Source organism: Perca fluviatilis, unplaced genomic scaffold (genome assembly GCF_010015445.1).
Source record: "Perca fluviatilis unplaced genomic scaffold, GENO_Pfluv_1.0 PFLUV_unplaced_scaf_10, whole genome shotgun sequence".
NCBI lineage: Eukaryota > Metazoa > Chordata > Actinopteri > Perciformes > Percidae > Perca > Perca fluviatilis.
Window position 1 is genome coordinate 105,999 of NW_024375503.1, and position 26,692 is coordinate 132,690.

Below are 26,692 nucleotides of genomic sequence, written 5' to 3' on the forward strand. Positions count from 1 at the left end.
AAAGACATGCAGAAAATTGTCACAGGTCGGAAACACCCACCACTGCAATCTCTATGCATTAGTTGGCTGGCCCTCGTTACACACTCAACACTTAAAGGCACAATTCCGGGCGCTAAATAAATCTAAGGGGTTAATAACACAGTACAGGCCAAAAGTTTGGACACATTTTTCTCATTCAATGCATTTCCTTTTTATTTCATGACTATTTACATTGTAGATTCTCACTGAAGGCATCAAAACTATGAATGAACACATATGGAATTATGTATACAACAAAAGTGTGAAATAACTGAAAACATGTCTTATATTTTAGATTCTTCAAAGTAGCCACCCTTTGCTTTTTATTAATAAAGGAAAAAAATTCCACTAATTAACCCTGACAAAGCCCACCTGTGAAGGTAAAACCATTTCAGGTGACTACCTCATGAAGCTCATTGAGAGAACACCAAGGGTTTGCAGAGCTATCAAAAAAGCAAAGGGTGGCTACTTTGAAGAATCTAAAATATAAGACTTGTTTTCAGTTATTTCACACTTTTTTTAAGTACATAATTCCACATGTGTTCATTCATAGTTTTGATGCCTTCAGTGAGAATCTACAATGTAAATAGTCATGAAAATAAAGAAACACATTGACGGAGAAGGTGTGTCCAAACTTTTGGCCTGTACTGTATGTGTACCGAAGCGAATGTTCTCTGCTAAGTGAATGTGTCTCTAGCTTGAAACTATCTACCGCCAAATCGGTTGTTAGCTGCTAACACTAGCTTTCGGGCAGAGGGTAAATCACTATTTCTACACCACTAACAAGGCTCAAAATAGCACCACACTTAAATGGTAGCATAGTGAGGGTCCCTACATGCAAACCGAAGCATTGAGATCTTTGTAAGTGTACAGACAGTTTATTACAAAGATAGATTATAAAGACAGTAGCGTTAATGTTTAAATGCCGCTGCCCTCTTGGATAACAGTCATTACCAGTCGAACGATGAATGCCGGGCAACCAGTAAGCAGTAACATAGCTCAAACACAGCGTTCATGACATTCTCTTTGGTAACCCCTAAAGCCCACACCTCCTGTGGCCACCAATCCTTCCAGTTCTCAGCTGCAAATGATTGGAATGAACTTCAAAAACCCTGAAACTCAAAACCCGTATCCCACTAACGGCCTTCTGTCTGAGCTCCTGTCCGATCACTGTGCGCAGTACTAACTGTTCGCAATCATTCATGCAATGTTTTGCACACCCTTATTCCATTATCTCTGTCATGCCCCGTTGCATAGTTGCACATCTTCACCTGCACTGGTATCATATCTGTTTACGCTCTTTTGCACTATTCATCTGCCCTGGCATGCTTAACTGTTATTCCTCCCACATTTGTTGTCATACAATTTTTGTCCATCTACTGAGCTACATCACTATCTAGACCACAATCTGCACTAACTGTATATTGACTCTTTACCACATTCAACATTTATATACACTGTCTATTCATTTCTATTGTATTATTACCATTTTACTTTTGCATATCCATCGACTTACTTATAGCTCACTTTGCACCGGCTTTGTAATGCCTACTTAATCTGCATTTATGTAGCCTATTGTATTCTGTATTTTTGTACTGTATTGAATGTAAAACTATGCTGTCTTGTGCGCTTATGCTTTATTCTTGGCCAGGTCGCCATTGCAAATGAGAATCTGTTCTCAATGGCCTACCTGGTTAAATAAAGGTTAAATAAAAAAACGTGAACACAGAAACTCACCTTTTGTTATTGTTACCTTTTCATATTTCAACTTGTATGTCAACTATGACACAATGTGCCAATAACAAAACAATGATATCAATGATTTTAGCATAGAAAACAATCAGTTTGAAAGTTTGATGTGAAACAAAGTTTAGCGTTTCACTAATTAAAAGGATTTTAATATATTTTTTAAATTTTTGTAACTCCCTGTGGTGGTGGAAAGGTATTTTATTTTGTCTCAGTAAGCTTTTCTGTATTCATTTAGTATTTGTATTAGTTTTTATGCTAAATATGTTTTGTTTAAAGTAAACCAATTGTGTAGACCACAGTGATGTGTCATTTTGGCTAGCAGCTGGTGCAAGCTGCAAAAAAGATAAACAGAAAGGAGAAAATCTTAGAATACTAAACTTTATTAGGAATCAGGTCCTGTTTAGACTGTTTTTTTGTCCCTGACCTTTTAGAAAATATTTCAAAAGCTAGTTATTTTAACTCACCCACTGTATCAGACATATTTTCTCCCAAACTCTTGTGATATAAATTGCATTATTTCACATGTTGGAATATTTTGTGGATTTTTAAACTGTGCTAAAAATGTCATGTTTGATGTCAGATAACAGCATGAATTATTACAGTTTTGGGAAAATTACAGTCAAAATTATGTCAGGTCTTCGGCAACCATCTGACGTGCAGCGTTACCGTCTCACCATTGTCCATTACTATCTGACAATGGACACTTCGAAGGGCATTAATCCGCGCTTATACCATGGCCACTTGCCAAATAACATATTTTTAAAACATTAGTTTATATTTTAATTAGTTTTACAATCGAAATTTAGAGTTTTTACAAACAATAACTCTGTTTCCCTGGTTACGCTGATGGTTTGACTAATACCTGGAACAATCATCCCCATCCATCAGCTTCTTATGCAATGCAAACGTTGTTCACTCCTCCAGGAAATAAAAAGGACCTTAGATACGACTTGCCTCCCTTAACACGGGAGATATTTATAGTCCACTCAGCTACAAGCCAGAAAGCTAACGCTATGCTAGCAAGATCCGAAGTCAATAATATTGTGTACAGTTGGCAATCAGTAAAAACAACCTGACAGTATGTTGAACAACAAGACCAGCTAGCTATCAGCCATGTCAATATCCCCCAAAACAATATAACTACTTTTACGAAATTTTTATCGCGATGTGTAACGTTACTGTCGGCTGCAGCGGGCAGCCTGAAGCAGCGAGCTGAACAGTGAACGGGATGTGAGATAATGTTATTCTCTGTGAAACAAGGTCGGTCCAGAGGGGCAGTATGACTTACTTCTTACAGAGTATGTGTTGGCCATGCTGTGGTGTTCAGCTGACGAAGCACAAAGCATTACACAGTGTTGGAAATAACAGATTCACATTTATTTTTGTTTTAATGTAGCGCATTGATTTAGAACAGTAAACAGACAGTTTCACCAGAACTTCTTTAGTAGGTGTCCTACATCACTTTTTTATGGACACACTGCAGCCAATCAGAATCGAGTATTCACCCAGACCATGGTATAATATATTTTATTTCCTTGATTGTGAAGCACTTTGTGACTAGTGGCGTGAAAGGCTTGCTTGCTATACATTTATTTGGGCCAGATTCATAATGCTGCAGGGGATTTATATACAATTAAAGGGGTGATAGAATGCAAAACCGATTTTACCTTATCATAGTTGAATAACAACAGTTTATAACAGGGTGAATAGGACATACATAGAACCTCATAATCCCATTGACACCTCTTTCCTCTGCAAATCTCACAATTTTAAAAGGCCTCTGAAAACAGGCAAATCTCAACGAACTATCGAGTTGACATCAACTCAGTGGCTCCTCCTTATTTGGCTCTACTATCTATCTTTGCGCCCCAACATTTACATAGCCCACTGATCTGGGATCAGTTGGTCTTGTGAATCTATGTTGCGCGAATCTCAGAAAGGTTATTCATTATTCATCTGATATTTCATCACCAAAATCACTTTTGATACTTTTTATGCGCAAAAATCCACTATGTAGAGCTTAAATATAGGCCGTTTACTACGAAAATGTATGGTTAATTGCAAATTTAGTATGACTGTTTCACTGTTTCGGACTTCAGAAGCTCCACAGTATGACTTCCGCGGGAGAGGCCGTTGCCAGCCCGGATCGCCGGATTGCTTCCCCGGACTGTACACCTTTGAACCCCCGCTGCACGCTGGCTGGAGCTCTCTCAAGAGATATGGAATACTGGCCCAGAAAAAAGGGTTTAGGAGTAGACATCGGACAATGGAGGCGGGACATGTGGATTTAATGCAACGCGGCAGTGGACACACAATGGGCAGTCGTAGGAGCTGCCTGCCGCTGGCGGTTCACAGTATCGTTAACTTTTTTGTGCGACACTGGAGGATGAATAAACTAACGAAACTGTATCTAGTGCTTTGTACAGTAACATTAGTTGATGAGTTTATGTGTCGGACCGAAATAAAGTTTGAAGCCAGCGGCCGGGCTTGTCTGGACTAGAGGGTAACAATTTTTAGGGACTCCCATGGGTCATGTGATTCCCGCAGGAGTCCCCGGTACTGGGGCCAATTTCACTGTCGGTAATGTGTTCGGAACGGATAGAGCATAGAAATCAATTGGGCGGGCGGGAGTTGGACCGGGCGAAGATTAAATTAAAAAATTGATAGGTTTGGTATTTGTGCATGCAAGTGTTTGAATGTAACTCATCTATTCTAAGGAACTTTTATGGATGGGTCAGTTTTTTAGGTGACATGGTCTCACAGAAAAAACCTAGCTTAGAATGTGTAAATCTATTATGAGTTTGGGTCCAACTGTCAAACAGAGGAATTGGAGTCTGGAATGTGGAAATCTATTAGGAGCAGCGCCATAACAGGTTCAGTTTAAAAGTGAAATGGTGCACTGAAATAGATATCTTGGGCTGTGTGAGCACAAAAAGAGTTTAAAAAGGATCCATTTTGATGTTGGTCATCCTTGGGCAGACACGTCTGTATTCTCATGGTTGTCTCATTGTCGCGAGAGTTTGTTCACTGTTTGAATAAAGCTGCATTTGATTTGAATTCATCAGACTGGTCGTCATCTTTTGAAATCTCCCAACATCATGTTATCACCCGATAACAAAAAATACCGCTGCAATGCGGTGAGTGCGTAAAGATTTTAAATTCGCATTTCATTTTAGAAAAGAGAACCTTTTACAACTCCCAATATGTTTGTTGATTGGGAATACCGTGTGAAAGGGACGGAATTCGGAGTCTCCTCGGGATTTTGCAGGACAGGATTTTTTTGGGGGCAGTCACGTGATCAGGATATGATGGGAGTATTTTCTTGGGCTCGGGATGGGATGGGAGCAACAATTGATTCCTGTGTCACCCATGTCTGTAGTTTGGAACGTTACAGTGTGAAAGCTCAGTTGCCGCTGAGAAAAAAGGGATTGTGTGTGTATAGAGCTGTCTGTGTGTGTGCGCGTGCACAGCTGGTTCTATGTGTGCCTATTTGTGTGTGTGTGCGTGCTTAGCAGTGTCTATATGTGCCTGTGTGTGTAATCAATCAGCGCCAGCTCATCTAAATATTCATGAGCATACCATATACAGTGCCTTGCAAAAGTATTTACCCCCTTGGTATTTTTTGTGTTTGTTGCCTCACAACCTGGAATCAACATGGATTGTTTGAGGATTTGCATCATTTAATTTACAGAACATGCCCACAACTTTAAAGATGTTTTAGTGTTTTTTTATTGTGAAGCAAACAACAAATAGGACAAAATAACGAAAAAGTCAATGTGCATAACTATTCACCCCCTAAAGTCAATACTTTGTAGAGCCACCTTTTGCGGCAGTCACAGCTCCAATTCTCTTTGGATCAGTCTCTATGAGCTCGTCACATCTTACCACTGGGACTTCTGCCCATTCCTCCTCCCAAAACTGCTCCAGCTCCTTCAAGTTGGATGGTGTGAGCTTGTGAACAGCAATCTTTAAGTCTGACCACAGATGTCCTGTTGGATTGAGGTCTGGGCTTTGACTAGGCCATTCCAACACATTTACATGTTTCCCCTTAAACCACTCAAGTGTTGCTTTAGCAGTGTGTCTGGAAAGTGAAACTCCGTCCTAGCCTCAAATCACACACAGAGTGGTACAGGTTTTGCTCAAGAATATCCCTGTATTTAGCACCATCCATCTTTCCCTCAGCACTGACCAGCTTCCCAGCCCCGCCCGCTGCTGAAAACCATCCCCAAAGCATGATGCCATCACCACCATGTTTCACTGTGGGGATGGTGTTCTTTGGGTGATGTGTTGGTTTGCACCAGACATAGCGTTTTCTTTGATGGCAGAGCATCTTCCTCCATACATTTTGAAAGTCTCCCACATGCCTTTTGCAAACTCAAAACGTGCCATTTTGTTTCTTGCTGAAAGTAATGGCTTTCTTCTGGCCAACTCTATGGAGCTTACAGCGTTCCTTGGTCTTCATGGCAGTGTTTGGTTAGTGGGGCCTCTTGCTTAGGTGTTGCAGCCTCTGGGGCCTTTCAAAAAGCTGTGTATATGTAATGACAGATCATGTGACACTTAGATTGCACATAGGTGGACATCATTTCACTAATTATGTAACTTCTGAATGTAATTGGTTGCACCAGAGCTTTTATGGGCTTCATAACAAGGGGGTCAATACATACACACATGCCAATTTTCAGTTTTTTATTTCTAAAAATTAGTTTTATGTATATATTTTTCTCATTTCACTTCACAAACTTAGATCTGATCCATCACATAAAATTTAGATTAAAAAACATTGAATTGAAAGGCTGTAATGTAACAAAATAGGTAAAAAGCCAAGGGGTGAATACTTTTGCAAGGAACTGTAAGGCAGAAAATGTTGTTCATTCTAAGGCCAATTCACAGGGCTTTATTAGGACCCAATCAGTGTTTTTCAGCCCAATCAATGTTACATACCCTATATAATCATTCTATCACCCCTTAAAATCCAATAATAAGGAATTAAATCTTCAGATCCTTGTGGGCTCTCTTCACACGAGGGGCCCTGTATGCCTCGTCTACTTTCCCCTCTGTCCAATGACTTGGTACATCATAATCACAGCAGGAGAATATATTTCAGAAATCTTTAACTTTTTAACAACTTTAATTTTGGAATTCTGAGGTTTTTCTCTGAATAATACCGATGTGCAAACAGACTAAAATTCATCATATCTCAATCAAGTTACAAGAAGCATTTCCATTGTTGTTCTGAAGTCTAGGATGGGAGTCAATAAGGAGAAGGGGATGACATGTATGTTACTAATATCCCATTATTAAACTAATACACCTAATAAAAACATCAGAACATGAATTAGAAGTAGAAATAAAATTTAAAATGCGCAAATTCAGAAACCAGACCAACTTTTGTGAAACTGTTCACCATACTAAAGCATTTATTTTTTAGATGTTTTAAAACACTATTTAGAGAATGGGCAGATTTAACTTTGTTTCGGGTTTTATTCCACCTCTCCCCACTTTTTATAGAGAAATGTACTTCTCCCTGTGTATCTAAAATCAAGATTAGTGATCAGGGGAAACAAAAAGCACAGGGACATGATGAAAACCAGTTGATTAAATTCTTTTGAATAAAGCACGATCTTTCACTGTGAGGTCAGAGACTGTAATCAAGATATCAAATCCCTCAGAAATGTGTCCAACAAGAGCTGCTCTTGTTGTTTGGAAACTTCAACGATGAGACTTGCACGCAAGATGAGTCATAAGAAGTTGATATGTGGAAGTAGTATATATATATATATATATATATATATATATATATATATATATATATATATAGATATAGATATAGATATATATATATACAGACCCTTTCCCAAAAATTAGAATATCATGGAAAAGTTTATTTATTTCCATAATTCCATTCAAAACGTTAAACTTCCATAGATTATAGATTCAGGCCCCACAACTTAAATGATTTCAAGTATTTAGTTGTTTATTTGTACATAATTTGGGGATTCCAGCTCACAAAACCCACGAAAACAGGATTTCAAAAAATTTGAATACTGTGAAGAAATCAGCCCAAATCTGACAGGGCATGAATGTTTTAAACTGAGTGTCACACACTACTCATCCGGGAGATGGGCTACAACTGTCGTGTTCCTCGGGTCAAAAGCCCGTGCCTGAGCCTGAAGCCGCGTGGAAGAGTCTCAACTGGGCCAGGAGAAGGAGGACTGGACTGTTGGCCAGTGGTCCATGGTCCTCTTTTCCGATGAAAGTAAAGTGTGCCTTTCATTTGGGAATCGAGGTCCAAGGGTTTGGAGGAAGACGGGTGAGGAACAGAACCCAAGCTGCTTGACGTCCAGTGTGAAATCTCCACAGTCAGTCATGATTTGGGGTGCAATGTCCAGTGCAGGTGTTAGTAAACTCTGCTTTCTTGAATCCAAGGTCACCGCATCAGTCTACCAGAAAGTTTTAGAGGACTTCATGATTCCTTCTGCTGAGGATCTGTATGGAGATGCAGATTTCATCTTCCAGCAGGACCTGGCCCCCTGCCCTTACCCCCAAGAGGCACCAAAACCTGGTTTGATGCCCATGCCATCACAGTGCTTGACTGGCCAGCCAACTCGCGGACCTAAACCCCCATTGAGAATCTGTGTGGTATTATCAAGAGGAAAATGAGGGGCACCAGACCCAAAAACGAAGAAGAGCGACAGCAAGCATCAAGGAAATCTGGGCTTCCATAACTCCGGGCAATGCCACAGGCTGACTGCCTCAATGCCACAGTGCCTCGCGGCAGTGATTAAGGCAAAGGGATTCCCTACCAAGTATTGAAGATTGACGATCGTTTGAAAGTACCATATTTTGATTGATTTGATGTGATCCTAATTTCTTTTGTTCTGCAAAAACTGAGAAGTACATGGTGATTTCTTCACAGTATTCTAATTTTTGAAATCCTGTTTTCGTGGGTTTTATGAGCTGAAAGCCCAAATTATGTACAAATAAACAACTAAATACTCGTGAATTATTGTTTAAGTTTTGAGCCCTGAATTATAATCTATGGAAGTTCAAACGTTTAGATGGAATTATGGAAATAATAAATAAGCTAATTTTCCATGATATTCAAATTTTTTTTTGGGAAAAGGTCTGTGTATATATATATATATTTATTCTTCCAGCCTGCACGCTACAGTATACCCTATAACAGATGTTCACATATTACGCCTATTTTAATCTCTCTGAACTGGCCTCCTGTTAATTTTAGAATTCATTTAAAATTCTGGTACTCAATTATAGAGCCCTACATGGTAGTCAGCTGCAATATGGGCTTGACCCCAAAAAACTTCTAACAAAAGATTTTTCAGTGGTTTACAGTAGTATCAGATGTACCTAAAAACATACTAAAAGTTTACCAAAGTTGGACTTCAAGAAAGGCCCCCATTTTCCAAAATGGCCGCCGCGGTTCTAAAAGACCATTACTCCTTTGTATTCCTACTACACCATGAACACTGGTACCTTATACATGTTTTGGCCATTTAATATTCTAATGGGCATATTTTTATGATAAATAAGCACACTTTTATATATATATATATATATATATATATATATATATATATATATATATATATATATATATATATATATATATATATATATATATAAAATGTAATTGTAATTATAAAATTTCCCTTACATTCTTGCATATTTTGCATCATTTTGCCTAGTGTTGGTGGTTTCTGTCCATCAGCTCCCTTCTGATGAACCTCTACCACATCAGAGCCATCTCTCTAAGTTTTACAGCAAATGTGGCAAGTTTCTTGGTTTACAACAATATGACTCATGTTCAAAGTTGGAGTGTACTTTTTCCTCAAGCTAATCCAACAATGTCATCCTCTCTTACACTCACATTGTTGGCCTTTCTCATGTGTTAGAAATCTTTTCTAATGTTCTTTTGACCACCCCCAAAAATGACACTGAGCATGTGTCTGAGAATAAGACATTTGTGCTGTAATATACACTACCGGTCAAAGGTTTTAGAACACCCGATCTTTCTAGTTTTATATATTGAAATTTGAGCAGTTCAAGTCCAATGAATAGCTTGAAATGGTCCAACGGTAAGTAGTTAACTGCTTGAGGTTAAAAAAATAAGTAAGTTACTCAAAACTGAAAAATAATGTACATTTCAGAATTTTACAAAAAGGCCTTTTTCATGGAACAAGAAATGGGTTAACAACGTAAAGCTGTTCTGGAGGTTGATCAAGCTTTGAATGTTGGTGCTACCAATTCCACAGGTGTTCCAACTTGTCTGGATTACTAACACCCCTCTGTTTGTATAAAAGTATTGTTGGAACACACTGTGGTACATTTACCGTTAGCATTGTATGAACAGTATTGTACTGCAGAAAGTAGTATGTTGCTATAAAAATGGCAGGAAAAGAAAATTAACAATGGAAGACCATCATAACACTTAAGAATGTTGGTCTTTCCTACAGAGATATTACGAAGAAAGTCAAGTTGTCAGTGGTACAGTGACTTCTTCACCATCAAAAGGCACTTAGAAACTTGGGAAACTCTGACAGGAAGAGGTCTGGCAGACCCAAAGCCACAACAGAATCAGAAGACAAGTTTCTGAGAGTCAACAGCTTGTATGATAGGCGGCTCAAAGGACAACAGCTTCAAGCACAGCTTAATAGTGGTCGTAATAAGCAAGTCTCAGTTTCACCTGTAAAGAGAAGACTTGGAGCTGCAGGTTTGATATGTCGAGCTCGCAAGAAGGCTATTGCTAGTTACACGAGTAAGAATAAGAAAAGAGGCTTGCCGGGCCAAGAAACATCGTCAATGGACTACTGAAGACTGGAAGAAGGTGCTATGGACTGATGAATCAAAATTTGAAATCTTCGGTTCATCACGCGTGAATTTTTATGCGCCATCAAGTAGGTGAAAGGATGGTTCCTCAGTGTGTGACATCAACTGTCAAACATGGAGGAGGAAGCGTGATGGTCTGGGGCTGTTTTGCTGGATCCAGGGTCGGTGATTTGTACAGAGTGAAAGGCACCCTGAACCAAAACGGCTACCACAGCATTTTGCAGCGCCATGCAGTACCCTCTGGTATGCGCCTAGTTGGTCAGGGGTTCATCCTACAGCAAGATAATGACCCAAAACATAAGTCCAAGCTATGCCAGAACTACCTTAGCAACAAAGAACAAGATGGTAAGCTTAAAAACGTGGAGTGGGCCAGCACAGTCACCAGACTTAAACCCCACTGAGCTGGTTTGGGATGAACTGGACAGAAACGTGAAAGCAAAGCAACCTACAAGTGGCACACATTTATGGGAACTTCTGCAACAGAGTTGGGAAGAACTTTCTGAAGAATATTTGATTTCCATTGTAGAAAGAATGCCACAAGTGTGTTCAGCTGTTATATCTGCCAAAGGGGGGCTACTTTGATGAGTCAAAAATGTAGACTACATTTAGGTTTATAAATTGATTCCATGATTTTTTTTAATTACTCCCACCATACTGTAGGAGGGGGTGTGGTGGTGGGGGTAAAAGTCATTTAAGTTACTTTTGGGTGGGATAACCTTAACATTGAATGTCAAGTCTGTGTTTTAGCAAAAAGGGTATGTGTGTCAAAAACGCATACTGAATAGGAGTTACGTGACATAGGTTAAATCGTTTACATCTCTGATTCCACCCCAAAAAGATAAAACCTTACAGTTATCTCACAAAATGTATTCCATAAGTATGTCATCATGTCAGTGCAATTTAGACAAGTCCAATGGATTCATAGACCCAGAAAACATGGGGTTAGACACCAAGATTACTTGGCTAGGTCAAATAATGAAGGAGTTAGGATATTTTGAGGGCTTCCTGCCCATCTTGGACGCTCATCTTGAAAATTACACTTTTATAGTGGTCAAACTTTGGTAAACTTTTAGGATGTTATTAAGGACACCTAATACTACAAAAACAGCTGAGAAACCTTTTGTTAGAATTTTTTAGGGTTAGGTGTTTTTTTCATATATGCAGCCTGTCCCCGCCAGGTTCCACACTTTTGCACCCTACATTACGTGCCAAGCTCTCAGGTCCTCCAGCCGTTCACACCTAATACTGGACCAAATTCAAAGATTGTTGTTCTTATAAGTCACTTACACACAAAAACATAGGAAAAAAACGGTAGTTACCCTTTAATGCTGTTAGACTCTGTGGACTCTTTTAAAAGCAGCCATTTGGGTATAACGTGGTTTTAAACGTGTGTCCTATGTCTGTTCTCACTGTATATTGAACGATAGTTACGTATTTTAACTCCAGATTCTATGAGTATAAGTGCAGCCCTCTAAGAGCTATTGCTATTGGTTTTATCCCTTCACGCATGTGCAGTCGGTAAATTTTCTGCTCGTGCCCCTGTGCCCGCCACGGACCTCTCTTACGTCAACAGATACTGCATATTACAAGTAGCGCAAGAGATCTGTTCCCCAACATCAGCATTTTTCTTCAGCCAATTGTTGGGGAAACAAGGTGCCCGAATCTTAGAGGTTGCGCCCTATACTCATAGAATCTTCTATTTTGTATGAGGCTTCGCCCTCTAAGAGCTATCGCTATTGGGTTAAGGGCGAGGCTGATGTAGTCAACGCCACCTGGACACCAAGGTTCACAAGCAGAACGTAGAGTAATTCAGTTCCTATTTTCACTGAACAAGGTTTAATGAACACGTATTATTTTGATGAGAAAAACCTTATCATCATCATCATCATTAGTAAGCCCATGTCATGTGGGTTGTGAAAATGTTTTATGGTGCAAAAATTAACATCACAATTAATAGTTGCAAAAAACCACATTCTTCCAAGCCACTCAAGTGCAGGAGGATGGAAACAGCAGCAAAACCAAACCTGACAGCACATCCTTCCGCCATCAAGTGCAGATAAAACTGCCGTGAGTCATGGGGAACTCAGAAGCACCATAGCAAATAAATGAACGAGCACGGGGACACCCAGGAGGCAGCTGCACAAATGTGGGCTACGTTACGCCGCTGAGGGGGCCGCGGATGCTGGTAGCGCGCTCTCGGGGGGTGGGCCCGAATGTTCTGAGGGGGGTTCCACTTCCTCCAGGCAACAGGCGTGGATGATAGCTTCACACAGTATCAACGAGACGGCCGCTGCTCTGAAAGAGTCGTACCTTGTTGTGCGTTCTCTGTAGTTAACGAACAGCTGCTGTGTTTGTCTGAAGTCTGTTGTGTGTAAAACGTACTGGAATAACGTGCGCACTGGGCGGAGTCAGTTGGAGCGCCTCATCCGTGTCGTTTTAAAACTCCCTCGCCGAAAGGGTTGTTTTTCGGTGTGATTATGGATTTGGTTGTAAAGTGGCCACGCTCCCGTCCTCTCTAATGGAGAGGAGTGCGCATAAATCACACACCCTCTTAGCCAACGTCAAGGCGAAGGAGGAGCGTTGTTTTTAGTGACAGCATCCTGAGAGGAGCTCGTGCCAGAGATGAACCTCTCTCTCCGTATCCCTCGTAGGCTTTAACCATAGAGCGAGCCCAATCATTATCCACCAATGTTTGGAGGTAGTTAACACTAGGGACAGATGACACGACGTGGGCGCCGCACTCTTCTCCGTGCACCCGCGCAACACCAAACCGCGCCCTGCTTAACACGCCAACACGCTAGAAGGGGCTCCTGCGCGCTGAATAGTGCGGCACCATGGCAGGGGCATGATAGCTTCACCACACCCGGTAAAAGGCCGGGGAAAAGCTGGCCGGAGTTGGGCGTGTAGCCGTGTGTTGATTGTTGCCGCCAGAGAGCGCCTGAACCTTCCCGCAGCTACGCGAGACACTGCATGAAAAGTGGGATTTTTCGTCAGTATTCGGCCGAATTGTCGTGGAACTTCAGGTATTTACACACGTACACGGCAATTTACAGGTAACACCGAAAACTGCCGTAGAATTGTCAGAAATTGACGTGGGCCTTGCTTGGCAGTGGTCCTGTCCCCCTCCCTCTAATTCTAGGGGAGGCTTTAACATGTAAATGGAAATGCTGTGAGCTATACAAATGCAAATCGTGGAAGCAGCAGGGGAAGTTTTACCCCAGGTGACATTTTTCTAAAAGGTATTAACTTCATTTAAAGAAAATCTCTTAAAATAGATCAGACTCATTTATAGCCTAATTGTAGACTCTTCAATTTTAGCTTGAATTGATTTATTTAATGAAAGTATGCTAGATTGATTACTGCGTATGTCATTAGTAATGACTAATGTTATGTAAAAAGATACACAAAATAATTTATTTCAACAATTAGTTTTAATCAGGCCTTGCTACGGCACAAAGGTAAAATGTGCATTCCATGATTCATTCCGTCTCTCCCCGAGCTCAACCACTGTCCATAGTGGCATGACTACAGTGACCTTTCTTCTTGCGTCCACCCAACATTGTCTGGTGGAATGGAGACAGAGGCTCCACTGGACAGTTTTCTAAGAGAAGTCTTTCTGCTGACACCAGAACCACTGGGCTTCACATAAAGCATATCAGCTTTGTCATTGCATGACAAGGTCCCAACCATTTCTCTTCTTAAAATACTGGCAAATTCAGCACCATATTCACATGTCCATGGCATATGAAGCTGTTGGCTCTGCTGAAATGGACTCATAATCTAGACTTCAATTGTCCTATTGTTATTAAAGGGGTGATAGAATGCTTATATACACTGTAAGAAGAAAACTGTGAAATCTACAGCAACCAGGTGGCAGCAATTAGCTAGTAAGTTGCTGTAGTATATTCTACAGTATGCTTACTGTACATCTAATCACAGTACATAGAAATGTACTGTAACTGTATTTACGGTAATAATCACAGTACTGCACTTTTAATCACAGTACATATTAGACTACTGTAGAGGGTATCAGCATATACATTTCAATACTGTAAAATAATTACAGTATTATCATTATTTCCAGTATTATTACTGTATAATATTTACAGTATTATATTTTAAATGTAATATATTATTTTTATTATTTTTATTTATATTATATTTTGTTTGAATACATAAGGGATAGAACACCGGTCATTATCGGAGAATAAGTCCCAGCGGACTTGAAATCCCATTCAAGAGCCGTTATACTTTCATTGTGAAGAGCCGCATAATAAAGTAAAAATAATTACATACAGTGAAATACCTAAACACATAGCTGGCTGAGGAATCTGGCCAAAGGCAGAGAGTAATATTATCAATAAATAAGAACAGAGCATACATTTGGACCCAAGCAAAAGTGGAGGTTGAAAAAACTTTATTCAATTATTAGAATTCAAAAAACAAACAGTAAAACTTCATCCAACCGTTCACAATCTCAGATATACAGGATATGACACATAGACATAGATGTGAAAAGCATAGTCTATCAATGTATTATTCTCTACTAGTATTAGTAAATACAAACAGTAAAACCCAACACATCTGAAAGATATGAGAGAGAGGAGCATGTTGTAGTTAGACAGAAGTGTGTGCGAGGGAGGTAGAGAGAGAACGGCATGTGTGACAGAGTAGTGTGTGTGTGTCCATGTCTCTGTGTGTGTACATGTGTGATGTGCTAGCCAGAGAGGAAGGGATAGAGAATCCATGTGGGCAAATACATGTGTGTAAGAGAGTCAATGTAGTTTGTAAACAAACCCAACCTGTGTGTGTGTGTGGAGTGAGTGAGTGAGTGAGTGAGGAGGGAGAGAGAGAGAGAGAGAGAGAGAGAGAGAGAGTGCATACTGTATGTTGTAGTGAAGTCCTACCAAAAAACAAGAACTCCACCCCAGCATCTATCACTGTGTGTGTGAGTGGAGTGGACGTCTTCTTTACTGCAATGGAAAAAAGGAATTAGATGCTGATGTAGAAATGTCTAAGCAAGACTAATGACTTTCTCATGAAAAAGTCCACTATTTGACTCTCCAATGCAAAGAAATGTGAAAATTGGAATGCATGAAATATTAAAAAACATATGAATTAATAAGAATATTATAAATATAATGTAATTAATGAAGATACACAAATACATTGTTGGAGGATATTAAGGCAAAGGGAATACTTCAAAGTACACTTCATAAAGGGTCTTACCTGGCATGCTCTAGGTATTCTGCCAGTAATATTCAATGAAGTCCTGGATTAGAGCGGCGACATGTTGATTCAGGGACCGATTTTTCCATTGAACCTTCTTTGCCGGGCTCTTGCTGGTTCGGAATTTAGCAGCACATTTACTCTGTTCTGGATTTATCTGTACAAAAAGCAGTAAAAAAAAAAAAGAAAAAATATATATATTATACATCACTGTTTTTGCCACTTTATCACCACGCAACAGTAGTCCCATATATTAATCTATTACTGAGTCTGCACTATGATAGTGGTAGCAAGAAGACTGTAATGAACATAGTGAAAATAGAAATATATATAAATAAAAAAGATAGTCAAAAAGCTCTTACCATTGGACAAATTCAAGGGACGTGGCTGCCTCCAAGCATGATTAGCCTGGGAGTGCTAGGCAGGGAAATCTGTGCTTCAACATCTGCCGATAGGAAAGTTTAAACACAAAACATTGTTAGAAGGTATGCAACTATAAGGCAAGACATTCTTTGTGTACATGTGATTCTGTAATGTGCACACTGACTTAAGGTTCCCAGCTGGCATTCGACTGACATTAAACGTTTAAATATTGTTGAAATAATGTCAGTTTATGAAAAAACATTAATTCAACGTCAAAACAACGTTGAACACCAAATAGTTGAAGTGGTGTTGTTAACTCACTTCGGATTCAACATAGAAATATCAACAATTTTTGAGTTTTATCGTCAAATCAACATTATTTTTACCGTGCCACTTTTAAACATTTTGTTGAAATATATCAGTAGAAAAATAACGTTGTTCCAACATCTAAACAATGCTGATCAATTAACTGTTGAAAAAGTGTTGATACATGAATAATGATACAACGGTGAAAGACCAACTCTGAAATTAAACGTTTGTTGAGTCGTGACAAAGAATTTCTTCTTTGGTCGTGATAAAAGCGCTTTCTACATCTCCCAGCTGCATTTTGAGAGCAACTCCAGTCCGATTGATCATTTTGGAATGTCGTTCAATAAAAGGGCTTGATTGAGGACGGCGTTTGTCCGTCAGACAAAGAGGGTGACTAGAACTGAATTCTATTGGCTCTGACGGTTCCAGACAACACCCGCTATGCATGCGAAGTGGGTCTGTGTCGTCATCCAGTGTACTAAGCTTAACCTGGACCGGTTCGGACTGAATTTGGGGGTAACAGCTCAAACGGTAAGCAAAGTTTTGAAGTCACATTTTATAACTAGAAAATTCCTAAATAAATTTTGAGTGTGTCTGACTCTGGCCCATATATTAATACATATTGTGTTAATTAATATTGTGTGTATGGGCAGACTAGCTAGTTTAACCAACGAACCGCCGTTGCGTGTGCTAGCTAACCGCCAACAGCCTTTGTGTGTGTGTGTGTGTGTGTGTGTGTGTGTGTGTGTGTGTTGTGCCACGAAACTCGCTACTGTTAGGGGAGTGTGTGTGCGACGTGGCACATTGACACACTTTCCATCCACAAACTTTAAAAATAAGGTTGAGATTTCACATTCTTCTTCCTTCTCTTTTCCAGAGATTTGGAAGAACATGACCTGAAAGTCTCCTTCAACGGTGAGTTGTCCCCATACCTAACCCAACCATCTATTTAAATCTGAAAGTAACTTACTGCACTTCTGAGGTGTGTGCGTGCAGGGCCTGAAGTTAACCTTTTTGACCACCAGCCTGCCACAGTGACTTTTTACCAGCCAGTTGTTGTTTTTTTTTGTCTCATAAAGGTGAAAAACAGGACTCGCTGTGTCTCTATGATCCTGTCCTGTCCTATTCATGGTAGCTGTGTCTCTATGATCCTGTCCTATTCATGGTAGCCTACTCATGGACATTGCGCCGTCTTCACGTGCTGTAGTAGGGGGGGCACGCCTTGATAATACTGCATAGGGATTCACATAGACAGTGAAAGTTGCAAAAAGTTTACATTTGTTTTGTAAAGTTCTTTTAAAAATAAAAAGGAAACTTTTGGGGCGAATAATAATTATTACTATTAATTAATTACTCTGGCTGAGATTTCCTAGGAACCAAAAAAGCTCAGGATGCTGCAAATGTTGGTATAATATGAAAATGGCTGGTGGATTTAAGACAAAAAATAATAATTTATTGAATTAATCAAATATGAACATATCTGTCACTGGCAGTGGCTTGTTGATCTTGACATTGTTAGTTAATTAATTGTGTGTGTGTGTGTGTGTGTCAGTCGCGGGGAGAACGGAGCAGCAGACCCGCCCGCTGCAGAGAGCCGACAGGATTGAAACAGTGACTTTACAGTGAAAAATCATTAGAGCGTACATTGATTGAAAATGTCTACATGTTGGCAGGATGGTCTGAAATGTTTTGCACGGTCTTTCGCTGTACGTTTTGTTGGTAAATGTGAGATGTTTGAGTCACACACACACTTCGTCTTCATAACAGAAACAAGGAAATGAATTTGACCCGTTCTCACTCCCGCTTGGTCAGTGGCTGCACGTGGGACTGCAGGGGTTATTGCGGAGTAGTGAAAATGCTGGTGGTCGGGTGTTAATTTCAGGCCCTGGGTGTGTGTGTTATGCTAGTAGTAGCTAATGCACCCCGGAGGACAACAAGTGCTATAAAAAAACAAAGACAACAAAAGGGTTAAATAATTAATCTTGTAAAGTGCTGGCAAAGTTTCATTATGACAGTTGGCTTGTTCACCTTGGTGACCACTACAAACTCCTCGTCCTCATCATGTGCCTGCTTGTCATGTCAAGAAGTCAATGGCTGCGTAACTAACTTTATGTTCCTTTTTTGTATTAGTTTATAGTGATTATGTTCCCTGTCATATACTGTCATGCACTCCCCCCACACACCCACTTACTCACTCTCTGCAAAATTTTCATAATGAACTTGATTGCAATATAATATTCTAATATAAATCTGTTTTACCATGGCAGAACTATGACAAATAAAATGATGGCCATAATGAGCCTCAGAGGAAGAAGTGGGAAGGTTGCCTTCATGAAGACTCATCTCTACAAGATAATCTGTGGTGAGTTTGCTTTAACATATAAGTTTTGGGAAAATGTTTTAAATAATTGAATATAGTAAGCTGAATAATAATTCATAAGAAAAATCATTTTAGTTGGAGGACTCTACAGAGCATGCTCTAATATTATATATAATACTCCATTCTGGGCTCTAGACTAACTTCTCTACCGGCAGCACTGGTTACTACCAACTGCCTTTTGTTGCTCGCCCCAAAGCACATGATTATCAATGACCTTGCACGTTGATAAATACTAATTTATATACTTGAAACATTGGCAATGCCACAAAAGTTGTAATATTTTAATTTGAGAGGTTAGCGTTTGCTAATACTGATCTGTTTTTTGTTTTCCCCTCATCAGACGCTGTCTTGAGCTCATATGATAAAACTACAACAAAAGTAGACAAATACATGGCCAAATACTTGATATATGCACCAGAGAGGACGGGTGGCAGTGGCAGAAAGAAGTAACAAGAAGGGAAGATTTAACCAGCAGTGTTCAATGTTGCCCAATGTTTGGGCCATTTTTCTAAAGGTTAAAGTTCGACACGTGTAAAATTATCTTGCGTGAAATGTTGGCACACTTGCAGCTATGTAATAAATCATGTTTCTTACGTCAGTGAAATGTCTTTATTAATCTTCTTCCTGGTCTTGCTTTGACCAATTGGCTTCTTCCTAGTGTTTATGTATCTATTTCAAGGTGTTTGGTGTTACTGTTGAGCACATCAATACTTTAGTGAAAACAGTTTAACAAAATAAACTATGTTGAAAAGCAGGACTTTATAGTGACGTTGAAATTTCAACGTTGATTGGATTTGCAAAATCTAAACTAAAATCAATGTTGATTCAACGTTGGCAAATTCACCTATGTTGAGAAACGTGACGTTGGAATGATGTTGCTATTTCAACGCGTGATTAGATTTGCAAAATCAAAACAAAATCCAATGGTTATCCAACACTGGAACCTGACGTTGATTCAACAGTGACTAGACGTTAAAATGCCAACTGGGTTACAAGGACATTTTGCAACACCACAAGGAAAATTTACATTTGCAGGGTTTCTATGCACTTTCACGTGTTTTATGCAGCTAGGGATTGTGTCTGTAGAGACAAAACAGTGCTTGCACTTAAACTACATGACTAGTTTTCAACTGTGTTGTGTGAAAATTACCTGAGTCGATGTCTTTTAAACAGCCTGTAGTGTCGTTATCTCCAGTGGAACCTAGCAAGGGGAAAGATGGACAAAAAAACGATTGAATGATATTAAAATTAGGTAACTAGCTAGTCTCAAACAGACAGATACTATGCACTGACACACAAAATGAGCGAATGAATGGGGCTAGTTAGGTAGTGGGTAATACTGATATATTTTGGACTTACACTAGGGTGACCAAATTTCCAGAGCTAAAACCGGAAACTTTGCGCGTGACCGTAGTGCTTGTGTACGCCACGCTTTTTAACTTGAAAATTTGCCAGTCCAAGTCAGACATAGACACAGACAGTAACTTCGTTATTTTGATCATAGGCTCCTCATCTAATAATAACAGTGTTTTTCTTGTAAAATTAACAAAATTGCAGCAACAGCCTTTTTCAGTTTAGTGTGAGATTTATGTTATTTTTTTCTAAAAAGATTCATTGAAGTGTTATTTATTCCAGTAACACCAAAACAATTAAAATTATTTATTAAAAATGTTGAGCATTAACCACTTCATTTCCTGCATTCTGGTGAATTTTTAGGCGTCTATTTCTTTTTCTGAATCAATGTATGCTGCAAATATCTGTAGCCTAGGCATCATTTACTCTCCTCCCTCCTGTTTGGCGTCTTTTTGTTAAGGAAGTAACCTCTTTAAATGTGCATATGACAATTATTCACCTCAATGATACATTAATACATTTTAATTTATTAATAGAACCCTGGACTGTAATATTTCAGATGTGTTTGAGCAAGATTTCTGCTCATGTCCAAAACTTTGTGCACATTCAAAATACAGTATATCTGTGTTCTCTGTGATTTGGAGGAGTCGTGATATTTTGAGAAAAATAAAGTTAGGTTAGTAGGCAATTACAAGAATAAAGTCACTATATTTCAGAAAATAATCTATACCTGCACCATAGTCTGCTGTGCATTAGGCTACGTGATTGCTCTGCTGATACGGTAGATCTCAGACCTCCTGACAGACACAGAGCCACCTTTGGGTGTCTGAATGAGACAAATAGTTTAGCTAGGAAGTGGCTGAACGCTGCTCTACATCGGGTGGAAACCCGAAACTACAGAAATACACGGAGCTCAAACGTAACGCATCTGCCGCAGCATGTCCACAGCTGAGCGCATCCATAAACCTGAAGCTGTGCTGCATTTTACAGCGCGAGTGGACACTAAGAGACCCACAGGTCTGCTTCAGAGCTCCGTGGTGGTTGTTCCGGGCTACACTAAAAACATTCCGGGGCTGAAGACACGGCAAAATCGTCTGACGCTGCTCCTGGTGTAAACGGGGATATTTAGTGCCCCGACAGGCTTTGTTCGGGACTCGGGACATTAATTTCAAAATCGGGACTGGTCACCCTAACTTACACGAATAAAAGATCAACACACATCACACACATGCAAAATACATCAAATCTTGGGTGCTAGCAGGAGTAAGTGGAGCAAATCGTTTGCTAACATTAGCTAACTAGCTAGCCCGGCTACACAAGCACACAGCCACCCTCGCGCTAGCAGGAGTAGTGGAGCTAATGTGTTTGCTAACGTTAGCTAGCTAGCTACACAAGCCCACACAGCCACCCACTTGCGTTCAAACTAATTTTCGACTTAAAAAATAAAAGTCAACACCCATCACACCAACGTAAAATATATCAAATCTTGGGTGCTAGCAGGAGTAAGTGGAGCAAATGTGTTTGCTAACATTAGCTAGCTGGCTACACAAGCACACAGCCACCACAAATCTAGCTATATTAATCCAGTCTAATGTTGTATATTATTATGTTTTGAATTAATAAACCATCAAATATATATATGGTCCGATACTCTTAGCTTATTAATGCCGGTATAACTTACTAACTGTCACCAAAGTGAGGAAGATACTACTTACATTCTCTGCTGCAATCTCTGGAGAACTTTCCGGCGCGTGGCTTGGCTGTGGAAGTCAGATAGATCCCGCTCAAAATTACTGTAATATGATTCACAGGATAATTGTATTTACTGTAGTCTCGTATTCTACAGCATTTTGGCCATGATCGTAAAAATCTACAGCAACATACTGTATACAGATACACAGTAGGCATTTGTTCAGTATACAGCAATAATGCTGTGAAAACTACGGAATCTTGTTACAGTGTAGAGTATTTCACACTGTTCCTTATGGTCTCCTAATGGGGTATGTAACATTGGTTGGGCTGAAAATGGCCTGGTTGATATTTTATTGGCCCTTCATGCATCCTGTGTTTTGGCCCTATTTGTAACAAGAGCTTTCTTTCAAATATGGTATGCTCGTGAATATTTAGATGAGCTGCGCGCGCTGATTGGTTGAGCGAATCCCCAATACACATACATTAGAGAAGCGACAGAATCTCATATTCCAGACACTGCAATGTTTCATTACCAAATTCACTTCGGGACTTTTTATGTGAGAAATCAACTATATAAAGCTCAAATATGGGCCGTTTTACGAAAATTGATGGCTAATTGCAAATATGGTAAGACTGTGTGTCGGACTTCAGCGGCGGTGCTGCTGCCTCGCCGCCGGCCTGCCTTCCTCCACAGACCCGGCCTGCTGTGAGCTCCGTTAGGCTGGCAGCCCCACAGAGCTCCAGGGCCTGTAACTCCCTCTTCCCTGGCGCTAAATGGCCCGTTGTTGGCCGAGAGTGAGAGTGCGGTCAGCGAGCTTGTTACACCAGCAATCTGTTACCACATGTTACACACAATGTCACCCCCTTAGCTATACAACATATACCTAGATGTCTTATAAAGCTTAAAACGGTGTCCGATTTCAAGTTAATTAATATTTGTGAAGTTTAGCTAGGTGTTTCGTTAGCTGACGACTGTCCCTTCAATCCTACTATCTATGTAGCTACAAATCACGGATAGTTAGCTTCATTTTTGGTCGTAATTCGAGGTATATTTACAGTTTGAATTTCGTCAAGCCAGTTATACAACATAACTAAATGTCTTATAAAGCTAACAACGGTGTCCGATTTCAAGTTTATGAATTTTTGTGAACTGTAAGGGTTTCGTTAGCCGCAACGTCCCTTCAATCCTAGCTGTGTGTAGCTACAAATCACGGATAGTTAGCTTCATTTTCGGCGTAATTCCGGGTATATTTACAGTTTGAATTTCATCAAGCCAGTTATACAACAGCTAACTACATGTCTTATAAAGCTAACAACGGTGTCCGATTTCAAGTTAATGAATTTTTGTGAATTCCAGAGGAATTCTAAGAAGAGGCTAGCTATAGCTAGGCTCTATCAATGAGACTCGCAGACAAGAGGCTCGTTTGTTTAAATAACTCAACACATTATAATTACACACATTATAAGATTAACTGGAACCTGTGGTAAGAGATTGCTGGCGTAACAAGCTCTCTGACCACGCTCTCACTCACACACACCTGGCATTAGGAAAGAGGGGGAGCTGCAGGCCCTGGAGCTCTGTCAGAGCACCGCGTTTAGTAGTCCATTTGCCAAAATCCGGTGACTTTGCGCAGGTATGGAGTGCTGTGGGCTGCTAGTCGTAACAGAGCTCAATCGAGCTCAGAGCAGGCTGGGGTCTGTGAAGGAAGGCAGGCCAGGCGGCGAGGCAGCAACACAGGCAGCACCCGGGCTGAACTCCGACACACAGTTCAGAATTCATTCATTCATAATTTGCAATTAGCCATCCATTTTCATAAAACGCCCCAAATTTGAGCTTTACATAGTTGATTTCGCAAAAAAGTTTCAGAAGTGAATTTTGTAATGGAATAGCAGAGATCTCGCGACCTAGATTCAGAAGACTACCTGATCTCAGGTCAGTTGTGTAGCCTATGTAAATGTTCTACCTGATCTCAGGTCAGTTGTGTAGCCTATGTAAATGTTCTACCTGATCTCAGGTCAGTTGTGTAGCCTATGTAAATGTTGGGCGTGACGGTTCTCTTTAATACACCCATGGGCTGACAAAGGTTCCGGTTTTTGGGAGGTTGACGTCAACTTCCAGCTTTGTTGAGTTACTACGTTTTCAGCGGCAGTTTCAAAATATGAGATTTTCATAGTAAAGGGGTGTCAGTGGAACTTTGAGCTCATATGTATGTCCTATTTACCCAACGAACTGTCGTTATTCAACTATGACAGGGTAAAATCGGGTTTTGCATTCTATCACCCCTTTAAGCTTTCCCAGTAATCCATTATAACTCACTGTAATTCACCTCCACACCAGTGTGTGTGCTGCTGTTCGTGCCCTGCTGGTTAATCTGCTCCACGGTCTCTCTCTATCACTCTGCCCCCTACCCTACCCCCTTCACTGCTACCATTTGAAAAATACCGGGGGACTCGGAGATGAGTCCGAGAGTTAGAGAAAAACTTCCGAAATATGGGAATATTTCAAACCAACTGGTAAAAGAGTTATCTGTTAGCACTCTGTCAAACTAAACTTGGAAACACACAGGAGTTGTTCCGACGTTTGGGCGCTTTTTCTCTCCTCCATATCACCTCCGGGGCTCCAGAGATGCGCTCACAGAAAAGAAGAAGTCAACGTAGTATTGTCATTATTAATGAAACGGCGAGCTAGTCTGTACGGTTTATTAACTCTTGATCGTACAGTGACTGTCCTTGGATGTTAAACAGGCTACTTAGACTTGGCAGTGATGTTTTAAACCCCACCAAGTTTAAACACGAGCAGCACAGAGCTGTGGCTGCTTTCAGCGCCATTCATTACAGAGCTGAGCGGGTGAGTTGATTTATAAAAGTATATTGTTCTTGTCTCTGTAATTTCCAGGAAGCATTCGCCATCTTCACAACTCTGAGATAAACTGTAGCAGGCGCGACGAACCGGAGCAATGGTAAGATTTAAAGAATATGCTTTCATTGAATGAACTTCATTAATTCTTCTGTATAAGGACATAGATATAAGTTAATAGATACCCGATCTTAACCGTACCTTTTTTTTATTTTATTTTTTCCAGACTAACCTCGCCTCATAACGAGGCTGCGCCCTATATTTGCTCGGAGCTACGCTCGTGCAAGTCCAGATTTACGCTGATAATGACGCCATTGTATGTAAGTACTTTAACTGTTTTATCTGGATCCTTGATTAATTTTACTGTGACTTATGTTTTTATTCATACCACTCTCATAATTGTTTTCCAGCTGCCTGTAAGACATGACGAGACAGCACGCAGGAGCTTCAGCTAGAAACAACCAGATGTGGCATGCGGGCAGAAGCTGTGAAGAGTTCAGCTCGGAGTCGGTCGAGAAGAAAAGAGGGTAAGATTAGATCCGTTTTTGGTCAATATGAATATTTTTCAGGTGCATTCATAGGTGTGTTGTGGCCATAAATAAATATCACGCAGTACTGATTATCTTTATTGATTGATTTTACAACTGCTTGAAGCAAGACAGAGTGCTGGCTGGGGGGTGAGGCACATTTGGAAGGCGCCACCATAGACCTGATGATCCAAAATACAGAACAACGCACCACAGACGTCTGCTAAATGGACCGAATTCAGACCGAATGCTGCCGGTTACCTACAGCCCGAGGCAGCCGTGGGTTAGGGGTGGACGGTGATGCTTCTCGTGAGCGAGGGATATTTGTTGTGTGTGCTGTGTGTCTCCGATGCTTTGTACATATTTTTTTTTTAGTTTGTGTATTGTGTCAATAAAGCTCTATCTTTGAATAAACAGCATGTTCCTGGCAAATCATTTTAATTAGGATAACCATGACATGAATATACAACATAACATATATGAAATATATATATATATATATATATATATATATATATATATATATATATATATATATATATATATATATATATAATAAAATTATATATATATAACATTTTATTATTATAATAATAATGGCCCAGGTTGAACAATAGCCTAACCCGTGACAGACCTGTCAACCAATCACGAGAGATTTTTCTTGTTTAAAAGTAGTGGTTTCAGCCAATAGCGAAGTGAGGAAATTCCAGCCAGGCCAGACGTTCTCTGGCCAGGCGCCTATTCATATTCTAATTAGATCCATTAACACCTCCACGGGGGCTCTCCACGACGTCATGGTTCATTTCCGACAATTTGTGGCACAGACGAATTTGACGTTCCGAGCCTGTAAATTGTCGATAACTGCCGAAAATTAGGGGATTTCCGGCGTTTACGGGGACGGAAATTCCACTTTTCATGCAGTGAGAGCAAGGCAGCTTGGCAAGGCAGCTTTATTTGTATAGCACATTTCAGCAACAGGGCAATTCAAAGTGCTTTACATAAAACATTAAAGAGCAGTTAGAAAACAATTTAAAACAATTTTAAAACATTAATAAACAAATTAAAACAAGAATAAAATTGATAGTGCAGTATAAGAATAAAAGTTACAGTGCAGTATAAGAAATTAAAATTAATAAAATAGATTATTTAAAGAAAAGCAACATCAAAAAGATAGGTCTTTAGCTTAGATTTAAAAGAACTGAGAGTTGCAGCGGACCTGCAGGTTTCTGGGAGTTTGTTCCAGATATGTGGAGCATAAAAACTGAACGCTGCTTCCCCTGTTTAGTTCTGACTCTGGGGACAACAAGTAGACCTGTCCCAGACGACCCGAGAGGTCTGGGGGTCATAGTGTAGTAGCAGATCAGAAAT

The 26,692-nt window shown here is 40.0% G+C and overlaps 1 long non-coding RNA gene across 1 annotated transcript; it reads left to right on the forward strand.

Moving 5' to 3' along the window:
* Positions 1 to 16,996: 16,996 nt before the first annotated feature.
* On the forward strand, positions 16,997 to 19,493 carry LOC120555020. The gene is made up of 4 exons (XR_005638620.1): positions 16,997 to 17,046; positions 17,393 to 17,430; positions 18,783 to 18,877; positions 19,236 to 19,493. It is a non-coding gene; the product is annotated as an uncharacterized LOC120555020 (long non-coding RNA).
* Positions 19,494 to 26,692: the final 7,199 nt, after the last annotated feature.